At 43.0% G+C, this 25,820-nt stretch overlaps 1 long non-coding RNA gene across 1 annotated transcript in view; it reads left to right on the top strand.

Annotated features, from left to right (window-relative positions):
- Positions 1-24,726, top strand: part of LOC137606506 (uncharacterized) — a 46,455-nt gene extending 21,729 nt beyond the window's left edge. Inside the window, exons 2-4 of the long non-coding RNA XR_011037855.1 lie at positions 8,954-9,014; positions 21,686-21,722; positions 22,244-24,726. This is a non-coding gene — a long non-coding RNA (uncharacterized lncRNA). The remainder of the gene's footprint in view (positions 1-8,953; positions 9,015-21,685; positions 21,723-22,243) is intronic.
- Positions 24,727-25,820: the final 1,094 nt, after the last annotated feature.

Genomic DNA, 25,820 nt, shown 5'->3' with positions numbered 1-25,820 from the left:
GTCAAGCTTTTGTGATTTAATAATAATTAATAAATCATTAATAATGATGATGATGACGATAATAATAATAATAATAATAATAATAATAATAATAATAATAATAATAATAATAATAATAATAATAATAATAATAATAATAATAATAACAATTACTACAACAACAATAATAATAAAATATTTTTTTGTCTAATAATAAATTATTGAATTAATAATAAAGTATTCGGAATGATTTAATGGTTCTCCAAGGCCAATTTTCTGTTCACTGACCTGCAGATCACCAAGTTCACCACTTGTATGAGATTTATTTGAATTGGAAGTGTGTGTACCTAAAGCCATCATTTAAGACCTGCTGGAAATGACTGGTAGTGTCCGTTTTATTCATTTCTTTTTGTTGTTGTTTCTTTTGCTTTTTGCCTGCTGCTTCACTGCATCACTGCTCTCTGGGAGGTCAACAACTAAATCCATCAGGTCCATCAAAGAATTCTGAGACAGGTATGAAGAGTCATAAGTCATTTCCCACTGCAGGTGCGCTTGGCTTGTGGGAACCAAACAATACACGTTGTAATGACGAGAGTTTCTAGTGATGAGAATTCATAGTGTTGAGTGTTCATAGTTGTGAGAGTTCATAGTGACGAGAGTTTGTAGCCATTACAGTTTGTAGCTGTGAGAATTTATACTGATACGGTTTTATAATGGTTAGAGTCTATAACAGTGACAGTTTGTAGTAATGGGACTTCATAATGATGGGAGTTCATAATGATGAGAGTTTGTAGTAATGAGAGTTCATTACAGTGAGAGTTGGCAGTGAGTTTTCCTAGTGTTGAATTCAAAGCGATGAGTATTCATGGTGATTAGAGGTCATAGTGCTGAAAGTTTGTAGTGATGAGACTTCATACGGATGAGACTTCGTAGTGGTGAGACTTCGTACTGATGAGACTTCGTAGTGATGAGACTTCGTAGTGATGAGAGTTTGTAGTGATGAGACTTCATAGTGATGAGACTTCGTAGTGATGAGACTTCGTAGTGATGAGACTTGGTAGTGATGACACATGGTAGTGATGAGACTTTGTGGTGATGAGACTTTGTAGTGATGACACTCCATAGTGATGAGACTTTGTGGTGATGACACTTCGTAGTGATGAGACTTCGTAGTGATGACACTTCGTAGTGATGAGACTTCCTAGTGATGACACTTGGTAGTGATGACACATGGTAGTGATGAGACTTTGTGGTGATCACACTCCGTAATGATCAGACTTCGTAGTGATGAGAATTCATAGTGATGAGACTTCGTAGTGATGACACTTGGTAGTGATGACACATGGTAGTGATGAGACTTTATGGTGATGACACCCCGTAGTGATCAGACTTCGTAGTGATGAGACTTCGTAGGGATGAGACTTCATAGCGATGAGACTTCATAGGGAGGTAGGACCACCAGCCAATGGCGATCGGTCTCATTTGTTTTTTACTCACTGATCTTCGGCTCCAACTGTGGCGCCTGCACACCAGATACACTTTTATAAGGAGTAAATACAACGACTCCCATGATCCTGTGCTGCTTCACTGCATCACCAAACCAATCAAATACTTTACGGCTCTAATTCATGTGAGATCCATAAATGAACGTTAAAGCCTCTTAATGGACTAGACTCTTCTGAAGACAGAACAAACGGGGATGTCACATATTTAAAAATGCTTTGTAAAACCATGTAAATATAGCAGTTAAACATCCCTGTGTACTGGGGCTAGTGCTAATATACCGTACTCTTTATTTACGTTTAATTCAGGGACGAAGCCACCCTGGTCTCTGTGGAGAGCTGATTCCACCATCCAGTAGTTAGACCGAGCCTTTTAATTCCTTCATTGCTTTTGTTGTGTAGCTTGAGCCGCTTGATAGGAGACAGCTGTAATTAAAACACAAGTCTGGGTCACCGGGTGACCCCAACGCACAATAAAAGGCTCTCTGAGGTTCCAGGACGGAGGTGCCGCACAGTGCAATCCATTTTAATTGTTGTATGAATTAATTTGAAAATGCTCAGGTCAATTAAGAAGATGCATTCCTCCGGCTGTGTCATATTCACGGATCAATGGGATACATTTATGTTTCTGGAACCCCCCCGCCTCCCCGTTTGGAATTCATTAAGTATTGATCTGTTCCAGCGACGGTAAAAGCCTGCTCTGATAGCAGCCTTATCTGGAGCCAAGTTTTTAATTCAGTACTGTTCAGAAATAGATGCCCTCTATTTATACTTTATTAATGTTGGGGGATCAACAGCAGCAAACACCGCGTCTCTCTGCATCACCGCATGTGTTTAACTGACGATGCGGTATTTCCTATAAATTAACCTCAGAGGCCTCTACGAAATAAAAATGAAGCATGGAGACGTGGATCAAATATGGAGAGAGAAATTCCACCTTTGCCTGGAGCAGGTTTTTTTTTTTTTTTTGCTGCTGCTGTTCTTTCCTGTTTGGATTTGGTATCAGGTTTGGTTGTCGCTTCGATCCGTCCCTCCCAGCGCACCGATTGGCCGTTGGTTAGTCAGCTGCAGCCAATAATCCTCAGTAGAAATGTGAGTGTTTTTCTGGTGCTAGGCAGCAAGATCAGCCGACAGGTGGGTCAGGCTGACGGGCGTCTGGTGCAAAGCTGACACAAAACTGCTTAACGGTGAAAGTGAATATTTATAAGCATCATAGACGTTCTTGTAAAACTGGATTTTGTTGAATATTTTACAGTAAGAACACGCAGCTCCTTTTCATTTTTACCTCAGCATCACATGGGGTCATTTTTTTAAATATCATATTTGCACACATGCTTTTGATCTACTTGCGGTTCATTACAGAAAAGATTCCAAATTTTATGTTACATTAAATGCATGTCCTGCCATAGCTCTTGGTTGTAAATGTTTTAAACGATCCAGCGATGAAGGCGTATTATTTCTTTTTGGATGCTGTTTGCAGGAGGCTGGGAAAGGGAGGCCATATGAGGGCACGGCAGGACTAGGCCTCCGAAGGGGGAAACCAGACCGTCGGTTGTGTGTGATGCCTCAGCTCTCGCTTTTATTTCCAGTTATTTTTTGTCACTATTTTCAAATAAATCCAAGAAACAAAGTTAACCAAAATATTTTTTTCTACAAAAGCTAATTTTTGTATTTTTGTATTTTTTTTTTTTTCAAATTTGTCATGACTTCTCCAGCGAGCCACAAACTGCTGCCCGGAATGGCTGGATGGGTTTGCGTCTCATTAAACTGTGTTAACTGCTGCCTGGATTAACCTGTTGACTGGTTCTCTGCCATGGCTTGAGGCAGCAATAAATTAATGAAGATAAGTCCTCTGTTTCTGCTGAAGAATCGAACAACACACATTTGTCATCTGAATTTCGGTCAAATGTGTCAGCGTGTCGGTCAAAGCGACAAAATGAGGAACGAATTACAATTAAAAAAATTATAATTCCGAACCTTTTTTGCTTCTCTCTGCTGCATAACATCTCATAAATAGCTTTTTAAAAAAACCATCTCTGCTTTGCTGTCACCATCAATTGTTTTTTTTTATACTAAGCAGAAATAATGTGCTTTTTGCTTTTTAAAAAAAAAAACCACATTAAGCTTTTTATTAGTGCACATCTGATGCCTCTTTAACATCCATCTCTCACTCCCCACTGAATATAGATTTTTTCCCATCTTATGTATCACCAGGTTGAGCAGTCTGTCTGATTTGCCACCCCTGTCTGGCCTGCAATGGTATATCCCCAAGGGAAGTCCTTCACCGCCCCCATTCTCATTTGAACTTTGACCCCTCAGCCTCCTGCTTCTCTCAGGATATGAAATGTCCCTCTTAGTGGGAGAATGTTGGAACTGTTTTAGCTGAGTCTGTTAAAGGCAGACGGCAGCAGATCGCTGGCCGTTTGCTTCCATTTTAACCGAGCCGAGCATGCCGTCAGACAATGAGGACTTGTTCAAGTGGGCTGACTGTATGTATTGTGTTCTGCACAAAAGTAGGGTGTGACATGACATATTGAAAAGGATGTGTTAGTTTTGTCATAATCTTCTTAGCCAGCCGTAACACTTGTCTCATGCATTTATTAAACAGATGTGCCAATCATGGAACATGAAGGGAACCCTGGATTGGAGGGAATATTCCGTTTTCCTGCACATGCAAACAAATCATTTTGTTCTCCAAGTGTGGTTCAATTCCAGTGTTTTTCTTCACAAGAGGATGGCTGATAGTGGATTATCAGGCTCGTGTGATCATGAAAGAAGCTGATTGATCAACCGATTAATTATCCTCCCTACACCATTGCAAATAAAAGACTTTCACTGTAGAAAAACGTCAAAATAAAACCGTAATCGCCTCAAAATACCCAAATAGATAAACATAAATAGTCAAAATTAATAAATAACTGAAATATAAATATAGAAAATGATATAACTTGAATTGACAACCTTGAATTAACACCTTGTGCACATTATGAACAGATATAATTTAAATACTCCACCTTAAATAAACAGACTGACAACAATAGATGTGGGACAGATGGAGTTTGAATGGTTATTCTATAGTTTATGCGTTTGATTACTTTTATTTTATTGTCTATCGTAGTGCCAGTATGTCTGAATTGGCACATCTTACCTTTATGGCCACTTTCCCCATTAAATTAGATGACAAACAATAAACAACAAACTGTTCACTCAATCTTGAATTTGTTTTTTTTTTTCTAAATATGATCAATGTATGGCATCTCGAGCGTTGTAATTTGATGACACATGATGAAACTGTTAAATATACATTTACGGCGCTATTATGCCTTCGTTATAGAAGTCCAAATGAGTTTATACACGATGCGAGTGTGAAACCAAAACTATTTCTGCACAGACTCATTAAAACAAAGAGAGAAAATAAAACAAGAAGATGACAGGCGCTGCCGTGGCCTCACTATTAATCACAACGCCAGCATTTCTCATTTAACCACGAGCTGAGATGAGTAAGAGCAGCAGACGCTCAACAGTTTGGTGTTAAAGCTGAGCAACAGCTGATGAATGAGGAGCTCTCAGGGGAGGGCTTTAATCTGCTTTCTGGCGGATACCTCGCACTTTAGTGACTCACAGGTTCGAGTTATTGTAGCAAACCACCTGATTGCTACTGTTCTGACTAAACCGTTGGCGGATGCAGAGCCTGGGCTCGCGCTAGCCATTCGCCACTTCGCCATAGGCGAAGTAAATTCCAGATTGGCTACGAAGTTTTTGGACTGTGTAGCCACAGTGACGTTCTTATTTTTATGGGGAAAAGGCTAAAACGTAATAATTTTTCGCTCGCTAGCGTCGCTATTTCTGCATTCCGACGGAATTTAGCCGAAGCACGCCGACGGAAATAGCCGAAATGACCCGAATGCTCCCGATCATTAAATATGCACTCAGGTCATGACCTCCTCTCGTCCAATGAAAAACAAAAAGATTATTTTTATTATAAGCTAAACCCGCGAATTGGTGTACGACAAGACGAGGACGATCGATTGAAAGAAAATGAGAATAGAGTGTTTGATAGTAGATTTTGCGTTAAAATTCTAATTGAACAACAAATGGTGAATGCTGTGAGGGGTGGAGGAGTGGTGACAGACCGATCAGAAGGTAAATGAAAGATATTATCAGTACTTTTTTGTCGTCTTAGACTTTTGATCCCTATGACCGGCAGGAATAACCAGCGATGCACGTAAATGTATTCACCTCGCTTGCTATTTTATATGCCCTTTTAAATTGAAATGATAAATCATATTATCGAATTAAAAAAAAACAAAAAAAACTATAGCATACCAATGGTGTTGTCTAAGTCAAAGTTAAGATGTATTCTAGTCCAAGTAAAACTTACAAGTAAACATTGAGTAATATTTTGTATGACTGTATCTTCACATAGAGAATGGAAGTTTTCAATTGTTGAATCTCACATTTATACCTGTATAAAGTAGGACAGAAATACAGATAGTTCAGCTCGAACTGTTGTCTTTAGTGTATTTTTGTAGGTAAACTGAACAGAAGATTTTGCCCTCAGAATGCAGGAAAACAACCCCATTTTCTAAAATATTTCCCGGGGGATCCCTATGACAAGTGTGGTTTTACACCCCCCAACAATTGAAAACTTGCATTCATTATGTGAAGATACAGTCATACAAAATATTACTCAATGTTTACTTGTAAGTTTTACTTGCTATTACAGCAAGCTGCTGTCTTGGACACAGAATGTGGCTTTTTGTGGCTTACTCAGTTCTTTTACACTGAGCCACAGTGGCTTAGTCATACTAGCTCCTAGTGCAAGCCCAGAGAGCTGAGACACACGTATGTCCGCTGGCAATGCATCAAATGCAGCCTGGTGCTCGTCTATTTAAAAAAAACAACAACAGTAGTGTGTGTGTGTGTGTGTGTGTGTGTGTGTGTGTGTGTAAAAGTGTGTTAGTTAATTTAGAATTTGCTTTGTGTATTTGCTTGCGCGATTTTCATTAATGTAATTCAATTTAATGCACTCCAGAAAAAAAAGAAAGAAAAGGAACTATCTAATCTAAATATAATAAAGAAGTACTTGATTTGAGAAAACTAAGACTTTCAAAACAATTATCTGCAAGAGCTGTGAGATAATTGCGCCCGCGAGATTTCTTGTTATTATCCAGGCTTTAGAAAAAAGTGTCGGCTCACTCATTCCAGTATTTACTGAGTAAAATAAACTGAAAAGTAGCTGGTCGAATCGTCCTTCACTGCTTTTTATTTTTAGCTTGAGTGAAATAAAAATCTTAAATTCAAAGCAACTGAAGAAAATTCCTCTCAAATCAAAAGATGGCATCGTTAGTATTTCTGTTTTGAATGATTAAATCAAGAATTGACCCTAGCGCGGGTTCACCTTCACCAGGTTGTCAACCACGGCTCACCTTAACTTGAAATTCTGCTGCAGTAGTTGTGAAATGTGGCTATAAGTCATGGAATTTAATATTTAAGAAGAAGAAACTCTTTCTGAAATAAATAAACCTCACCAAGATGAATGTCCTCCTACTGGAAATGAGATTGTTTTACCAAGAGAAATAAATAATCACAATAAAGAAAATGTAAGAAGAATGTCAGGATGATAAATGTAACAGCGCTTTAAATAAGCAGCCAGCCTATTTAATAAAAAAAAAACAAAGCAAAAAAGAAAAACAGCCTATTTATTAAAGGTTATCTGATCGCTTCTCAGATCAAACAAAGCCACAGTTCTGAGCTCAGAATGTGGAGACATGAAAAGATTAAAAAAAACACACAAAAAAACATGCAAGAAAGAAATAATGACATCGGTGTTGATCAAGCCACTGTAAAAAAAATAAAAAAATAAAAAAATTCTGGGAATTCTAATTTCAATTATAAAGTTACTCAGAAACAGGAAGAAAATTGAAGCTTTGAGTTAAAACATCAAGAACGTCTCAAATTCTCTTTCCTAAAAACTTCCTGGTTTGGAAAGACGACGGTTGCCAGACGACGAGCGAGCCAAAGCGAATCTTGATTTGAGATATTTTATATTGGATTTCAGGTTTTTTTGCAGTGCATGAACTTCATCCAGGCTTTTTGTATTTGCTCTGTCAAAAGAATTCTGGCATCTGAGCTGAAATCTTAAGCAACCAGCACACCCATAGAGTTGACTTTGGAAGACACAAGCATTCCTGCTCCACACCATATTAGCCCCTACTTCTCCCCACCTCGGGGTGCTGGGCAGCCTGCCAGGTGGGGGTTGCCATGACTCCTAACACCACCTCTCCACCGCCTCACCCACCACCCACCCCACTCAGAAGGTGCCAGATTTGGGGAGGGAGGAGGCAGGCCGGGCTAGCATTTTGATTTAGACAAAAGATGTCTTCACAGTGTCAGCGGAATACTTACTGGGAATGCTGCGTGGCTTTTCTGGTAGGAAATCATGTGATCTTTCCAGAGAGCGTTTTTTTTTTTGTAATGATGCCAGACGAAAGAGAGAGAGGAGGAAGAGGAGGAAAGAAAAGACGGATAGAAACGGAGAAAAGAGGGTAAAGTTTGAAAAAAAAAACCCCCGATTCCAGCTAATCATTTCGATCCAGTTTCTCTTTCTCCTCCCTTCTTGTTTGTTTCAGGGTATGGGGGGGGGGGGGTGGTTGGAAAATGGCGGACAGCACAACGCTGACCTGAATCTGAATTGTCAGCCAGCTTAGTTTCAAACATCCTTGTTTTTTTGTTTTTTTTGTTTTTTTTTCTTTCTTTTTTCATTCCCGCCATTACCAAAAAAAACCCACCCTTGAAACAACAGTTGCAGCCCTGATCGCTGCTCGTTTCTCACACACCCCGATAGAAAGTGTGCATAGACACAAGTAGAGATGATAAATCAGAGAAGGTAGTAGAAATGTGGGTAAGTGGCGTTTTCACTCTCTTCTCTCTTCTCAGCCTTTGTCGCACTGCGGCCGCAGGAAGAGTCGGTTGTTTGTGGCTCCCTGGCACTGCCACAGTTAACGCTAGATGACCGAGGCATGCTTGATTACACTGGCGTACCTCTCAGGCTCTGCTCTCTGCTATCTGTGGTCTTGGCTAATTTGAGCTAACCTCACACCACAGCCGTGTTACTTCTAAGCCAAGAAATTTAAAAAAAAAAAAAGAGACGGCTCTGGCAAATTCTGCAGGCGAGTTTGCAGCAACGACTTTTTTTTTTTTTTTTTACGATGGATCTAATTTCATACCTGGTAGATCGTGAAACATGTGGCGCTCCAAACGGAGGCAGGGGCGACATAAAGAACATACGGTAGCATGGCGTTAATGACTTGCTCCTCTTTCCTCATTCGCCCGTTGCACAATCCATGCCTTTGTCGGCGTTTCGTAAGGCGCTCACCCAACTCTTCCTATTCACTGAAACAGTTTTTATACTGAACTATTCTGGCATTTACAAAACAACTTTCGTTTTCTTTTTATTATTTTTTTTATAGACGCCCGCTACAAATTGACCGCAGGCTGCAAATTCCCCAGGGCAAGACATTTCCGTGAAGGGTAAGTTATCACAATCCTTTCACCATCTGCTTGATGAAGTGTCATTTCTTTTTTTTTCTTTTTTTGGATGGAGGGGTGGGGGTGGTATCTGCACAGCTTTAGCAGCAGTTTCTCTAAGTGACAGCTGAACTCCAAGTCCTTTTAGCGCCAAACTTTTGATTCACTGCCGCGTTTATCGTGAACCCTGAGGGACGCCTCTCCAGTCCTTCAGCACAAGACGTTTTGAGGTCAAGTCCTGTTGCTCGATTGGCATTTCTCTCCGGATGACCTCATCTGAAACACGTCACGCACTTGTTCACATCATGAGATGCTAAATGCGCAGAATCTAAGCCACATTTCAGTTCTTTTGATACTTTGGCCATAACCATTTGGCACAAACCCGTAGATCCGATCTTGTGGCAAATCTGACAGCACAAGCTCGCCTCTGTGGGTCTTTGTCATTGTGGTGTGAACGTCGTGTTTTAACCTTTTTTTTTTTTTTTTAATAACCTTTTTCCTTTAATAACTTAATGAATAAATGTTGTACGGGTGCTATGAATAGGTGTATATACATATGAAAGCACTGCAAAAATGATCTCGCCGCTGAAATACGATGACGGTCATTGACGGCTTTGTGTGAGATAAGTAGGTCAAAGATGAATTTCAGCTAGACGATGAGTAGAAAATGTGTGCATCCGGGTTGAGGTAGTAGGTTGTATGGTTTAGAATTACACCCTGGGAGTTAACTGTACAACCTTCTAGCTTTCCTTGGAGTACACGTATGACATCAGTCTATGTCTTTATATATATATATATATATGTATATACTGTATATATATATATAACTCGTGAGGGATTTTCCAATCGTCTTGCATGTCATAACATAAAAGCTGTGGGTTTTAATGGTCTTCATGAGTTAGTCTGCCTGCTGCAGCTCAAAACCCTCATTTAGTGTTAGTTTGAGATACGCCGTATTCTTAGGCGCATTGCATTGTGGTTAGTCTGAGTAACCACACAGCATCGATTGCATTACTGTGACATTTTAGCTGCATAACAAATAAATTTGCATTATTTTTCCCTCCAAATTCCCATCAATCCATTCCAGTAATGATAATTGTTTAGCATTTTTATATAACAGAAGGCCATAAAGACGTGTTTAGTTGTTGATGACTGCTGTATCTGAAATTACAAATTATTTTAACAATAATTTGAAAGCTTTTTAAACTGTTGTTCCATTTTTATTTTTATTTTTTTGCAGCCTGGTATTAAACCTCGGCCTGCTTAGCTAAAAATGAATGTCTTCAGAAATCAGTTGAGTTGCTCGACAAACGTTATCCATTCCATTAAACTGATAGATTATTAAATAAATCGATTATGATAAATCTGACATCCGATCCAGGCGACTGCTCTGCCCTTTGCTTTTACAGCGTTGCCATTTGCAAGTTTCGTCTGATTATTTTTCAGCCATTGCTATAAAGATTCAGGGGTTCAGTCATCCAACCGAGTAGCGCTAAAGATCCAAACTGACCTTAGTGGACTTTAGAAATGTTGCAGGACTTTCAGTGTGAGAAAAGCCAATTGTTTGTACATTGTCTCCGGGTCTTGTGACATATCATCCATCGCTCCCCACAATGATGCATTTGTGATCTGAGGTCTAGTTTCAGGTCGGAGCTTGCCTTGCGACACTGAAGTCTCTGTTTACTGTGGACTTGTCCACTAGACTGAATGCATTTGACTTCATCTCGGTCTGGCACGAAGCCAAAGCTTGTAAAACGATTCCAAAGTCCCACACAAGAGAAAAATGGCCGAGTAGATCAGCGCAAGATCTACTAAAGTTTACCCTTCAGGATAGCTTGTTTTGAAATGCATCTTGAGTGGGGGGCATTTTGGAAGTTCTGCTACAGATCTCCACAGTGAGGGTGTCTTTTTTTTTTTGGTTTGATGGATGACGCTTCTTTTGGGTCCGGGATGAGTGGACCATCTTTCCGCTATCTTTATCTGTCATCCAGTTAGATGTTTGGTCTCAAGTGGTTGAGATTAAATCTTTTTTCTTAGTGCTCGATGTTTGACTTTCCTCTGAACTGGGATCGTAGTTTAAAAGTTGAAATCTTTTTAATTCAGGAGATTCCCTTTGATTAAATAGATTATATATTATTATAGAACCTCTAGGTATAGAACAACCTTTTTTTTTTTAAAGTTCAAATTTATAAAAATTGATGTCCTCATATAGGCAACCTTAGAAGACCCTTTACTTATTTTCTGTACATTGCAGACACTCAGTGGGGCTAATTGGAGACCGCCATGATTAGATCATCATTAATTAAATCTAAAACGATACTAACAACCCCATTCAAGCCCAGTGATCCTGATCAACCTCACATCGCCGACCGAGTCAGCGCCATCAAGCAGGTTTCTGCAAGCGAGAGCGATCCAGGTAAATCCCTGGAAACCCAAGAACTCATTGTAGCTCTGATTGCACAACCAAAATGTCAGGAAGATCATGTCTCCTTGTCCAATCGAGTATCGCCGGAGTTGGCATTAGGGTCGCTCTGACTCTCTCACATGAAAAATGGCCAGAATCACTTCTTGAATTTCATACAGTGCTCTGAGAACCATGGAGGGAATATCATGCTAGCTTCCAAAGAGGATCCACAAATGTAGCAGCTGTATTCGAGCAGAAATATATACTTTATTTTATAGTTCAGTCGAAACTAAGAGTGTTTCCTCTTCTTAGCTCTCATAAATTTAACCGAGCATGAAGAGTCAAGATGTGCCCTGCTAGCATTTATTTTAAGAACGGTGGTTTTCTCATTATTCCTCACCTCTGAACCCCGATCATTCTACCAGATGTGTCGAGGAAAGCGTAGTCTCTGAGAATCGTGCTGCCTCAGCACTCCCCTGTCCAGCTGCTCCAGCAGCACGGCTAAAAGTCATTGGTTCCAGCTGGGCTTTCATTTATGGGATGGTTGAACAAATAAATTATGGGATTAGATAGAGGCGGTCCCGGTTTAAAAAAGAAAAAAATCTGTCTCCACTGCAGTAACGGCCCATTTGAGAAGTCAGATTGTCAGGAGTTTCAAGGTTCTTCATCTGATTTAAAGAATAAATAAAGTAATGATTCTCTCCAGCAAATTTGCCCCTGCTGCCGTTCAAATTACGCGGAAAGGAAAAGTGCTGGCAAAGGCAGGAAGCTCAACGATTACCCACCTTTACACCAGATTAACCAGAAATGACAAAGGCAGTCAACCCTGTTCGCACAAGGTGAATTTTTTGTTTTTTTTGGATAAGCTATAATAACAGTATGTGTTGCACAAAGTCATTTCATCTCATCTGCCTCAGTTCAGCACTTTCATTGTTATATTTCTGAATCACAGCGCTGTGATTACGTCAGACGGCATTTATCGACTGTTGTCTCTCCAGGCAAAAAAGTCTTCTAGTAAAAGATTCACGGAAAAGATTCTTAGCTTTTAGAAGCCACAACAACACAGATTACTTTTATTTTATCATCAACGGGATGAATCCAGCATATATATTATGAAAACATTTCAGATTGCACTTCCCCCTTTCGGATTAGAGACCTATATGCACACATCAACTAATCCAGCACACAAGGGTTACACACTTTGTGTTACTTTCTCTTCCTTAGGTGTTCTAGAGCGATCCAAATCTATCACAAGGAGTGACAATCTTTATTGTAAAACCAGCCAATCGCCGCCAGTGTCTGTAAGTGTGCCCTTGCAGGGATTGGCTTCCTGCTCTTGACGTCACAGGCGAGCAGAGACCTTGGTAACAAATCGTCTGAGACCAGAACGCTCGGAGTTCTGCCCAGACCGATACTCCCCAACTCATAAAATCTCACTTCCATATAAAAGCGAGCAGCCCGGAGCACTATTCCTTTCCAAGGAAACGTATTCCCTTAATGTGGCCGGGTTAATGGCAAATGAATAATCATAACACACCAATGGCAGACGGGGGTGGTGGAGGGGGTGTCATTGATCTGTCTGGAGTCAGCCCCTCTCCTGCTGCTGCATCAGCCACTCTCCCCCTATTGATACGCTCTTGCCCCTTGACCTGCGGGACGGATCAATGGCATTGATTGAAGAAGGGCAGGGACAAGGGCAGGAACTGCTGACTGGCCCGACAGCTAGTGTGACAAGACATGATCGTCATTAATGTCCCGCTGGCTGACTGGCTGACTGGCTGACTGGCTGGCTGGATGCAAGACGCTGTGCATCACATATTCCCTGCCTCCCCCTCCCCCCTTTTCCTCCTCCTCCACTCTCCCCACCCTCACCCCTCCTATTTCTGCTGCTTTATGTTCCCATTCTGCTGCTTGCACTGACTGAGATAAGTCCATTGTTTGGATACCTGTCTGATGCTTGCCTGGCATCTGTGGCACTGATATGCATCTCCGTCGTGGAGATTTTTGGGAGCTTATTGTAGAGAAACGAATGGTGTCATTGCCGGCGTCTGCTGCTTAATGTCTCCTGGCTCATTGTGCGTTCGATTTACCAATCATAGCCGAACCAATCCTTTTCCGGGGTGCTTTGAGAAGCTATGTCTGTCTCGGTGCAAGACTACCGAGTCTGCCTCGGGTCTATCATCCCTACTTCGTTCTGGAGTCTCTGATCAATAGATCCCACTCGATGAAGATACCGATGCACGTCGTTTCCCCCTTCTCACGAAAATGTGTCACCGGTGACTAATTGCGTGGCTGCTTTTTTTTCACTCTTGCGGACCTGTTTCATCACACCGACACGGTTTATTTCTAGTCTAGACTGGAAATGAAGCGAGCGATGTTTCTGTGTAAATGGAGGGGTGATGGGCGGGATGCGGCAGCAACTCCAGACTCCGCAGTGACACGGCTGTAATGGAGCTGATTGATCACCTATATGGTGCCTGCTGGCCCTGCCGGCTTTAGCAAACTCCCAGCCCCCCATCTCTGCGTCACCTCCACCATCACCGAGACACCATCCCCACCCCCACCCCCTAGACTTCAACCTGGCCACGGTTTTGACATTGGCTGCAGGATTTTCCCGTCCGCCTCTGCAGCCGTCGTCTCGCCGCGGTTCCGTCGGGTTCCGACAAAACGGAACCCGACGGAAGAATCGGCCATCTTCTGGCCAACTGACATTTTCCAGTTCAGCCTTTTGTGTCGCAGCTGAATTAAAAACCTCTGTTTTCCATTTGAATTAAAGGGCATGATCAATCAATGATAACATTTGCAGATCTCTCTCCCTGCCCCCTCGGTGTCACACGGGGTCATAACCCTAATTTATCCGGGGTGTTGAAGGTGATTAAGCTTCAAGATTAGCACAAGCTGTCAAGGGCAGGTCTCATTCAAACAGAGTGAGAAAAAAAAAGATCTACTTTTCATGGCTTTGTTTATTAAATATCCCATAAACCAGAAAAAAACAAAAAAAACGTTTCATGTATTTACAGCATCTGGGGAAAAAATTGGTATTTTACAGTTATTAAACCATAAAAACTTCAAATGATTCTTTCTGAATAAAGTTTAGCTGAGATGAAATAAAAAGTATTCCTGGAAAATCAAATAACCGGATCATTTCTAAGTATAGATTTTACAAGTGTTAATGATCGTCTGACAATATGAAGGATATAATAAAAATAGTGTGTATCAGGAATGACAATTTAACAAAGGGGTTAAAACAATCGTTAAATGAATGAGAAATTGCACATCCAATACTAAAAAATTTAAGATACCAATGCATAAAAACTAAATGCAAACAAACATGTAAAACACTGTTTGATTTTATCAGGGCGATTCCATTTGAGAAGTTTGGTGGACAATCGATCGATCGAACCTATTGATAGTTGTACCTGTAGTGACTGTATTCAAGGCCCTCTGGTATGATCAATATGAACATGAGAGCATTTAGAGTTTGATGGTTATAAAGGTGATTTTTGAGTGTTTGATATGTAAAAGCAGCGATGGACGACTGTCCCACTGTCGACCCGCTGCCTTTACCAGGTTTTATGCTTCCTGCTGCTTCAAGTCTCAGTCACAATGTTGTGACAGTCATTGTCGGAGTTTGTGCTCGCACTGACCACATATATTCATCTGACAGTTTATGTGTGCGTGTGTGTGCGTGTGTGTGTGTGTGTGTTATCATAGCCACTGCAGTGTCTCTCTTTGTTGTGATTCTATATTTGTCTGCCTGTTTTGAGGACAGTCATTTTTAGTCTGTCTTTCTGTGTGTGTGTGTGTGTGTGTGTGTGTGTGTGTGTGTGTGTGTGTATGTGTGTGTGTGTGTACGTGCATGCATGTGCATGCATATTTGTCCCTCTTGTGTCCCCATCAGTCTCAAATGGCTGCTGTATTGTCACAAACTACAGTCGAGACTGCAAGTTGCGTTCTCGTTGCGAGACCGTTGCTTCGTCCTGTACGACCAACCGGTTCACTGCAGTGTGTGTGTGTGTGTGTGTGTGTGTGTGTATCTGCGCCTCGCTGGAAAAGAGAAGAAATTGATCAACGCAGGGAGGAACGTGTTCACATGCAAAGGCTGGATGGAGGGTGTGAGAGAGAGAGAGCGAGGGAACGAGCGAGGGCTGTTGCTGCAGACTCCTGCTGCAGTATCTCACTTTGGGCAAGCAGCTGCAGACAGGGAGTAACAGACAAGCGAGACAAGCAGACAGGTACAGACTGGCGTGATGGGAGGAGACGGGTGGGGGTTGGGGGTGGGGGTGTGGAGATAGTGGTAGAGGACAGCGGATGCCGCTGGAGAGGCAGGACTTGGGAGGCGGTAAGGGTCAAATGGGGGAGGGGGAGGGTAAGTGGAAGATAGCGGGATGCGGCGGCGGTGGCGGCGGCACCTGGAAGACGCAAATGATTTCTTTTTTTGTTTTTTTTGGTGTGTTTCTTGGTTTTTTTTTTGTTTTTTTGTGGCGGTGACGGCATCCCCATCGCGTCGGACCGGTGACGATAGAGGAAGAGGGTGAGGAGGAAGAATTAAAGTAGAGGTGTGGATGACATGGCTGAGGTTCCGGTGTCTGGAAGCAGGGAGGAGGTGGTGGTGGTGGTGGTGGTGGTGGGGGTCAAGATGCTAAGATGGAGCTGACAATGCAAGTGCTGGGATGCTCTGTGATGGGGATGGTGGGGGCAGGGGAAGCAGGCGTCCCAACCTCGCTGACCTGCGTCTGGCTGCCCACGGACACCTATTTTACCCCCACACCCCCCACCCCACCCCCGCCGTCTGTGTTCCGCTGCCCCCTTCTTTCCCCCCCTCGGTTCTTCCTCATCCTCAGCTAACAAAAGGCGTAGTTGGTGGCAGACGGGAGCGTAAGCGTGCGAGGCAACGCGTCGGGCGGCGTGGAAGCGTTCGTTTCCGGAAGCCTCCACTTTGCCTGGCGTTCCCCTGAGAGAAGGAGACAGTCAGAGACATCCATCTGATTTTTTTTTTTTTTTTTTTTTTTTTAAAGTCTGAGGGGGAGGAGTTGTGAGGTGGGTGGCGGGATGGCGGGAAGGGAGGGAGGGAGGGAGGGCGGGGGTAGTCAAGCGGCATGTTTGGGTCCATGGCAGGCAAACTAGACATGGGAGTCGTTAATATTCGCAACAGTTTTTGCATTTTTACGACAAATCTTACCCGGAGTGTTTGGTTTCATCTGTGCCCGAAGCTGTTTTTTTATTTGTTTTTGATGCTTTTTGTTTTTTTTAAACCAAGCTTGTTGCTTTCGACACTGACAAGTCATTGCATGCTAAGCTCGCCATCCTGGTGGTAGAGTTCGGTGGATCGGCGAATCGGGTATGTCGTCGAAGGTATTGCGCTGGACTTTTTTCCCGGGCAGAGCCTCTGAGCTCAAACTGATAATCTCAGCAAACGCCGTCGTCGCTTTCGCCCTCGTGTCGAAAAAAAGCTGGCGGGTGAGGCTGCTAGGTGTCTCTCTGCATCCATCAGTCAGCGCGAACAGACACACCGAGTCTGGGTTCGACCATCCCGACGCAGAGAAACGTGGACTGGTGATCAGTCAACGCTGTTGAGGACAAAGAGGCGAGTCTGTCTGCTGCTTGACTGGGGGTCTTTTCCTTTTTCCAGCACAAAGACGAGTTAGCACGGAGCAGACAGCACAGCCTCGTCACTTCGCCTGAGCCTCTGCTGCTGCTACATCCGTCTGGGCGCTTCCATGAAGATCATTTACCACCGCGAATGTGTCTCTCTTTGTCATCTCCGTTCTGTTGTCGTCTGTTTTGTGGTGTTCAAATGCTTTTGAGCATTTTCGGGAAGTCGAGCTGAGCATAAGTTATCTGCAAAAGAGGAGAGGGTGAACCTTTTTTCTCTCTGTCCGGGGCAGGTATAGTCTTTTTTGATCGCCTCGTAAATAGACGGGTAGGGCTTTGTGGGTGCCTTCGGGGCAGAGATCGGGTGGCTGCGGTTGGGGAAGTGACAGTGTGTGTGTGTCGGTGTGTGTTGGTGTGTGTGGACGGGGAGAGAGGGAAAGGTGTCAGCGCCAGTCGGTGCCCTGCAGCTGGCTGCGGCTCCTCAGTTAACTCTGTCGTACTTCACCCGCTCCCTGAGACCCTAACTTGTGAGCTCTCTTGATAAAAAATCACGGGTTAGGCTCTTGGGACGTGGGAGGAGGGCACAATCGACTTTCTGCTGAATGTTCCAAGGGTGAAGTCAAATTGACACACCACCTGAGTTATCGTTACATATATATCCATATATATATATATAAATAGATCCATATATACATGGATGACTCACAGTACTCACAGTAAGAAAGAAAAGGAAGCATTCACATAAAGAGGAAATGTCAGCTTGCTTACAAACGGTGGTTAAACTGCTCATTTTTACTACGACATTTTTTCACAAAATTCCGCAGCGACGACTTTCGTACTTTGGCGATTTGCAGCGCGACCCGCACGTCGACGGGCACGTTGCATCCGAAAACAGGCAGATAATAATCTCTCTTTGTGTCAACACGGTCGTTTGAATAACATTCAGCTAACGGGTGATCTGATTAGAAACGACAGGACACCAACCAGTCCAAAACTACCACACCCCAGCCTTGTACTGATTAACCCCCCCCCCCCATCACCCCCTTGTCACTGCTAACCTTGCTCAGCATCGCAGACACCCAGCCCAAATATGTGATCCTCCATTACCAGGCAGTCGCTCTGGATTTGATCATTCCAGCTTCACTGAGACACTTCACAAGCCGCCCGAGACGCCGGCGCTGTCGTTTCTGTTTCACGTGGTGACACCAAAGACTCCAACACACACCTTTAAGAGCTCGGTGAGCTGATGCAATCCTTTGTAATCATTTGCTCCTAATGTTTTTTGTGTTTTTTTTCACACAATGCAGGTATGCAGTCAGAAAATGACAATAAATAACATAATCAGAATTTACTATTCGATTAAAAATATCTTAGAGGTAATAAAAAAGTTTTAATGCACTAATCCACAAATACGTAAAATCCCCTGAATCCAAAAAATGAACAAGTTGTGAAAGTTGTTGTTTTGTTTTTTTTTATTACAAAATAGGGTAAATGCATTTCAAACAATTAGAGATTATAACACGGATTATATTTAAATTAAACGTCAGTACATTGAAAGTTGCTGGCTGCTTTTAACATCTTACAGGAGGTTAAATGAAAATCGATGAGCAGACTTTTCACATGTTAATCCTTTCCGTAGGTTTTCTTCCTTTTCTGCTTTCCTCAACGGGATAAATTCCGTCAAAATCTCCCGTCGTCATGAGATCTCACAGCCAAATTGGTTATCGGATCCGATCAATATTTAAACTGGGGGGCGTAAGAGGACTCTGGCAGTCGTTTGTAATTCAGCCGGTGCAGGTTAGGAAAAAAAACACAAAAAAAACCCAGATTGAACGCTGGATGGTAAATGAAAATATTGGACTGGTCTCTTGTGCAATTATAAGAAATTACTTCTTTGTCTTTACGCCATCGAAGGTGTGACTTCTTTCACCGTCGCCGCTTGACCTGGTTTTTAAACTTGCAATTTCTACCCGGGCAATGGCACGCTTCTCTGAAAACCTAATTTCTCCTAAATTACCCATATTAGGAATGCAGTTCAAAACAATTGATTTTCCCCTCTAATACCCTCTTCTCCATCTCTCTACCAACCTCTAGTCCCCTTCTCTCCCTAATTATGTTTTTTTTTCCCCTCGTCTCCCCATTTGATTTCATAGCGAACGACGCCGATGCCAACTAATCAGTCTGTGCCGATGCCACAGAGCCCCCCCAGCAACAGCTGAAGGAGTGCCATGCCCCATGAATACCAAACAGCCAAACACAGTGCGACAAGTGCTGAGCAGTCAGACGCAGCGCAGCCAGAGCGGAGCTGGTTGCCCACAAAACAGCCAGACAGTTTTATTAGGGTCTGTCTGACACGCAGCAAAGCCTGGCAGCACCCGAGCCCCACTGATGAAATCCTCACCGCCTCCCACCCCAACCCCAACAGTAACAAAGCAGCATGCTCGGAGCAATCCGCCAAGAATCCAATAAATATCACCCAGTAAAAAAAAAACAAAAAAACCCCCCCAGCTCCTAGCCAGTTTGATACTCCACCGAACGGGGAAACACAAACTTTTTATCAAAGTCAAACTAGTGAGTAAATGCTAAGTAGATCTTTTTTTTTTTTTTTTTTGGAGGAAGATGAGGTTTTATTTCCTGGTAGCGGCGGCGTTTTTGATTTATGAAAAGGAGAAATTAATTTGCTTTTAATGTTTGTGAAGATGTTAACGGTTAACCTTTATATATGCTTTTCTACTTCGCTGACCTATTCACATTTTCAGACAGAAAGAAGAACCGTCTTCTTGTACTTGAGCCACGTGTTCCGTGGATGACCTTAATTTCATGAAATATGGTTTTATTTATTATAATGTAGGGTGAAGGAGGTTACAAGCAGTACTTGAATTTTGCTGGATTCTAGCAATATCCATTTTTTGAAATGTTTTAATTCTAAAATGAAGTCTCAAAAAAAATTTTTGAAGGTCAAAATATTTAATTTAATTGCAAAATTGTTCTGCCCTTCAGTAAAAGCTTGCTTATATGATATAAATTGTTTTTTATCTTGACTCATGGGAAATCTTTCGCACTACGTGGATTCTGTCCTCAGCTGGTCGTCAGGTTCCTGCAGGAAAGATTCAGACCTTGAATCAGTGCAGATAAACCAAAGGTTCTCTGATGGAGCCATGTGTCTACCAGAGATTACGTGTCATTGTTCAGAGGTGGTCATGTAACACGCTACAGCGTCACGCCGCCGGGCTGATTAAAGCAGATTAACGTTCTGCGCCGACTTTTGGTTTTTCGCTCCACGTAGAAACGAGTTCAGTGAATTTGAGACGTTTTGTCTCAGTTTTTTCTTGCATTGTCAGGTTTTGTTGTTTTGTGAAGCCGGATCTCTTATCGTGTGTGTGTCGGCGTGTGTGTGCATACGTGTGTGTGTGTGTGTGGATGAGGGGGAATCAGGTAATGGTGGAGTTATGGAAGGGGGTGGGGGGGGGTGGTATGGGGAACGTCTGAGTTTCCAGACACTGCGGCAGGAGGCCAGACGGTCACCTGAACACACACACACACACACACACTCACAACACACGCATGCACCCTAACAGAAACATACACACTTTTCACACACAACCCCCCCCCCTTTAAAGTCGATGATGCAGCCAATTCAATTGTGTTTTAATATAAATTGCAGTGCCACTCTTAATGTAATTATCCCTCTGCAACGAAAGCACAAAACTTTGCCTATTATTCCGTGAGCGACGGGCCTGGGAGATAAACTCCATTAACTTTTTCAGATTACAGTAAGTGCCGGTGGGAGGGGGGCGGGTGGTGGTGGTGGTGGTGGTGGTGGTGGTGGGGGTGGCTGTTGAAAGAGCTACGGCGCTGTGCTGAGACTGGAGGGGTTTTTCGCGGTGGGTCTGTAGGCACGGGGCAAAGTGGGCCGATGAGTGAAAACCAAACATCAGAGCTCAAAGGCTTGGTGGGCCGGAGTTGTGTGTGTGTGTGTGTGTGTGTGTGTGTGTGTGTGTGTGTGTGTGTGTGTGTGTGTGTGTGTGTGTCTGCACATACTTGCATGTCTGTAACGTCCAGTATTCCGTCCCCTCAGTTTTCCGTCTTCACCTCCCTCCTCGGCTCCGGCCTTATCTCCCCTTCTCCCTCTGATCTCTGATTCACTTCAGAGGCGTTGCCGGGGAAACCCAGTATCTGGCTAGCAGCGCGATGGAGTTATTGAATTGTAACCGGCCGGGATAATTATACTCTGTCTTGCAGGTCGGTCGTCCAGCGGCTGGGACTGGAATGTGACCTATAGATGGCCCAATGCTGTGGCCGCAGGCAAAACGCCTTTAACCCCTCGGCCGCTGGTGGCTGTAACTGTAGCCGGCGCACACGCCTCTGTGCATACACACATGTTCAGCTAGCTTAGTCACATTCTGCTGGTTTTGCTTTGTGTCCCTGCGACGGGTCACGGCCAAACATTTCTGCTGCGCCCCGAAGCACGTCGGTTCGGCTCCTGTGCAGGTGGATAATTGTGGTGTATTTACTCAAAAGCAGCCATGTTTCACGGTTAAGATCACAGTTTCCTCATAGTTTGGGTTCCCCCAACTGTGTAAAAATCAGTGAACCCTCCTCTAATTTAATTTTTTTTTTGTTTTTTTTGTTACACACTCATTCTAAACTGCTGTTTATTATCTCTTCTGTCTAGGAGTCCCGGCATATCTTTCCCCTCCCGGCGGTCGAAGGTGAGTCGAGACACAAGTCGTGTTTTCACTGAGACAATAACCCAAAAAATAAAATAAAATAAAGGTCGTCGTGACTTCACCCCCCCACCCCCACCCCCCCCTCGGTATAGAAATAGTCAGTTAAAGTGTCAGGCGGTGGTAACAGACGGCCTGCGTGAGATAATTAGCCTGAAGTCATTTGGAGGCTCAGATCTGCCCCGTTGCCCACTGTGCACAGAAAGGAACCAGACGACCTTTTACTCAGCTCCATCCCACCGCAGTCACTTAAATCAGTGATGGATGTTTCCCACAACACCCCGCTCCCTACCGGGCCTCATTCTCCTCTTCTGCCCCCCCACCCCCCCACCCCCCAACTCCCTCCCTGGCTCGCTCTAATCTAACCCCCGTCCTCTCCTCTACCCCGACACCACTTTCTCCTTATTTGTCCCTCCTCCTCCTCCCTGTTGTTTTCCACCCTCCCTTTAAAGCCCCCCCACCCCTCCATCCACCCCCCCCACCCCCCATTCTCTCTGTTCTTCCAGAGCGAGGAGGAGGAGGAGGAAGAAGAGGAAGGAAGAAAGGCGAGTGTGTGTGTTTGTGTGTGTGTGTGTGTGTGTGTGTGTGTGTGTGTGTGTGTGTGTGTGTGTGTGTGTGTGTGTGAGGTAGGTTGAAGTGAAGTGGAGGAGGAGAGGGGGGGGGGTTCTTTGCCAGAGCAGTGCAGAGTCAACCCCCCGCCCCCGCCTGTCGGCCCTTCATCAGTATGCAGGGGTGGTTGCTCAGGTGGCTGCAGGAACGCCAGCAATGTGGTGGGGGCCAGGATAGCAGGTAAGGACAATGAGAACAGACGGGGGGGGGGGGACAAGGGACGGACGACTATTTAGGATTTAACATCAACAGACACACACACACGCACACACACACACGCACGCACGCACGCACGCACGCACACACACACACACACATACACACACACACACACACACCATCCTCCCTCATCTCCAGTGAAGGACAGCCTAAATGTGTGTTTGCCTGAATTAAATTACCTCTCATCACCTGCTGAGTCAAGCCATTTGAGTAATGAATGTGCAGTTTTTTTTCATTATCTGTTAACTTCATTTTAATAAAATTCATTTATTTTTAAATAATTTTTTTTCCCCCCTTGTATGTTATTTGGCACCAAAAAAAAGGAAATAACATCCACTTTTCAGACTGTAATAGAACGATCTCAATAAAAGTCAATAAAAATATGCCTGCCTTTGCTTGTTTGTTTGTTTTAATAAATATAATGCTTTATTACATGTAAACAAACAATGGAGGAATTGAGCCGTCGTTCCTCCGTCGAGAGGTTTTCATTCCCCTGATATGTAGGATATTGGTTTTGTTTCCAAAGACAACAAAGCCAGTGCTGTATTTGACAAATACTCATATGCTCTGTGTGTGTGTGTGTGTGTGTGTGTGTGTGTGTGTGTGTGTGTGTGTGTGTGTGTGTGTGTGTGTGTGTGTGTGTGTGTGTGTGTGTGTGTGTGTGTGTGTGTGTGTGTGTGTGTGTGTGTGCATGAGGAAAAGAGAATGCGGGGAAAGAGAGGAAGGAAAAAGTCTGTGTTATGTTTTTGTTTACTCTGCGTGTGTGTGTGTGTGTGTGTGTGTGTGTGCACGCGCGTATATGGCGGGGAGTGTTGCGGCCAGGCTGCAGATATCATCCATCTCCCTGTCACCGGCCCAAGGGCTGCTGGGAAAGTGGCAGACAGCTCTCGGCTCTGACAACAGAGGCTGCATCCTAATTTTCCGACTGGAGAACGCTTGAAAAACCTCCCTCATCGCCACCCAGTGCGGAAAACCATTAACCCCACGATCGGGGAACAAAGTGCGGAGCCCGGGCCGGCGCCGCCTCCGGCTTTGAGTCCTATCAGCTCCCATCATCCACCGGGATACGAACAACAACACGCCGAGAAGCATCCTGTATCTAAGTCGGCCGAATCGGCAACTGAAGACGCTGCAGTGATTTTCTCATAAGGTGCATTATGAATGAAAGTCTTCCTGACAATAGCTGTTATAACTGGATTACATGCCTTCTGATTATCCATGACCGATTCCATTATAAAGCCGTTGTCTGACATTCTATAGTCTTTTTTCTTTTGTAATTTTCTCCTGGTTCTCAGCGTGTGGAGCTGCTTCTATTCACGCTTGTCTTAAAGTAGAGACATGAAGAAGTCTTCAGATAAAAGTGCATGTGATCTATTATACAATTTAACTACATCGCTGTAATGAAGAAGTAATATTAAAATTTATTGATTCATTCTTTGGCACATGCCACACTTCTCCACCAGGTTTCAAGAAAATCCATCAAGCAATTTATGTTTAATTGATAAAAATGCTTAAAAAGTTATCGTCTAATATGAAAAAAATAATTAAACTAATGGATCCTTCCTTTTATTTCTTCCCTGACTTGATGAACTCTTCCATGATAAAAATGTAAAAAGGTAATTTTTTTTCTAATAGAATAGTCCATATCAGGGTTATAATTGTACGATTATTAATACAAGTTAGCTTTTCTATACTTTTTCTATATTTCAGATTTTTCCTGTTGAAGCGGTGACACTAATATTAGCATGTAGCATTCACAGAGAATCATCCGCTCTGCTGTCAAATTGAAAACATCTAAACAGACTGGAACAGATTGAGTCTCAAACGAGATTTGAACCCTTTTCATTCGTGATGTCACGACAGTCCTCCTGTAGAGTTTCACTAGAGGATGTTTAGAGAAAAGCTTGGCTCGGGGATTTAGAAGTCATGAATTGATGATCAAAGCTGCGAGGACAAGGCCCCGCTTCAGATCTTTGATTATTGTTCATGGATCGGTACGACAGGCTGCTGGGATCAAACACGGTCGGTATCCACTTGTTGGGTAGGAGGTCACGCATGTGAAATCATCCGCATGTTACAGCAAAGAGCTTATTTAGCAGACGTAAGGGAATTTGGACATAAACAAATAATGAACGATGAGAATGTGTGTGAATAAATATTAAATTATCAACATGGATGTGATAAATGTGTTCATGAATATTTCCAGACTCCCTCTGCAGATGAAGGCCTCAGAGGAAATGAGTCATTATGTAGTTTCTTTGAGGCCAAGACTAAATATATAAAAAATGTATAAACAGCTGATGAATATTTTATAATAATACAATAATACATCTTTATAATGATTATTACTATATTCTAATTTGTCATTAACCCTTCATTAACTGTCCAAGCTTCACTTCACTGTCCTATAAGTGCAATATTAATCATTGTTAACGTACTGCTCATTAATGCTAATCTGTATTTCAATAATAATGTGATATCATTATTTAAACGGCTGCGTCTCCGGGGGATCACAGGTAAGTGATTTACAGTAAAGTAGCATCAGCAGAAACCAGGTTAAAGAACGCTCTTTGGTTTATTTCCTTTTCTACGACAAAAGAAGAAAAAAGAAAAAAAAACGAAATAATGAATGAACCAAAAGATCCGTTGAACTTCAATCATGTTATGCTGACAGGCAAAACTACACAAAATATAACTCGCTGGGTTTGTAATTTGCGGTTTAAATTTCTATGTCTGGCTTTTTTGTAAAACACGACCTTAAAAAGGAGAAACCGACTCACAGACTGTCTGGAAACAGGCAGTATTTTCATATCAGCGTGTCAGAAAAACAAAACTGCTGTGTTGTCATCTTTACTAAGGATTAAAAATGAAGTTTGCTTCAGTTCATTTGCAGCCCCCCCACCTCTGTCCTCCTCAGGTGTCTCACTGCATCACCTTTGAGGGGTCAAGATGAAGCTTCCAAGCTGTTTGGAAATGCTTGCTGCTGTGACTCAACTCCAGCTTGCAAACGTTGCGTTGAACTTAAAGAGGCCTCTCTGAAGCCTGAGAATCCAACCTTGGCTCGATATCTGATGAATAAAATAAACATCGTGCTCGTACATGTCCCAGAATCTGCTGACGATGTTTCTGTAATGGCCTCCGGGAATCTAACATAAAAATAAAAGAAAAAGCCTCTCAAATGGTGCCAATGGGCCAGAAAGAGAGAAACATGTGTGCATGTGCGTGTGTGTGTGTGTGTGTGTGTGTGTGTGTGTG

Source organism: Antennarius striatus, chromosome 13 (assembly GCF_040054535.1).
Source record: "Antennarius striatus isolate MH-2024 chromosome 13, ASM4005453v1, whole genome shotgun sequence".
NCBI classification, from domain to species: domain Eukaryota; kingdom Metazoa; phylum Chordata; class Actinopteri; order Lophiiformes; family Antennariidae; genus Antennarius; species Antennarius striatus.
This window is presented reverse-complemented; position numbering and strand designations above follow the sequence as displayed.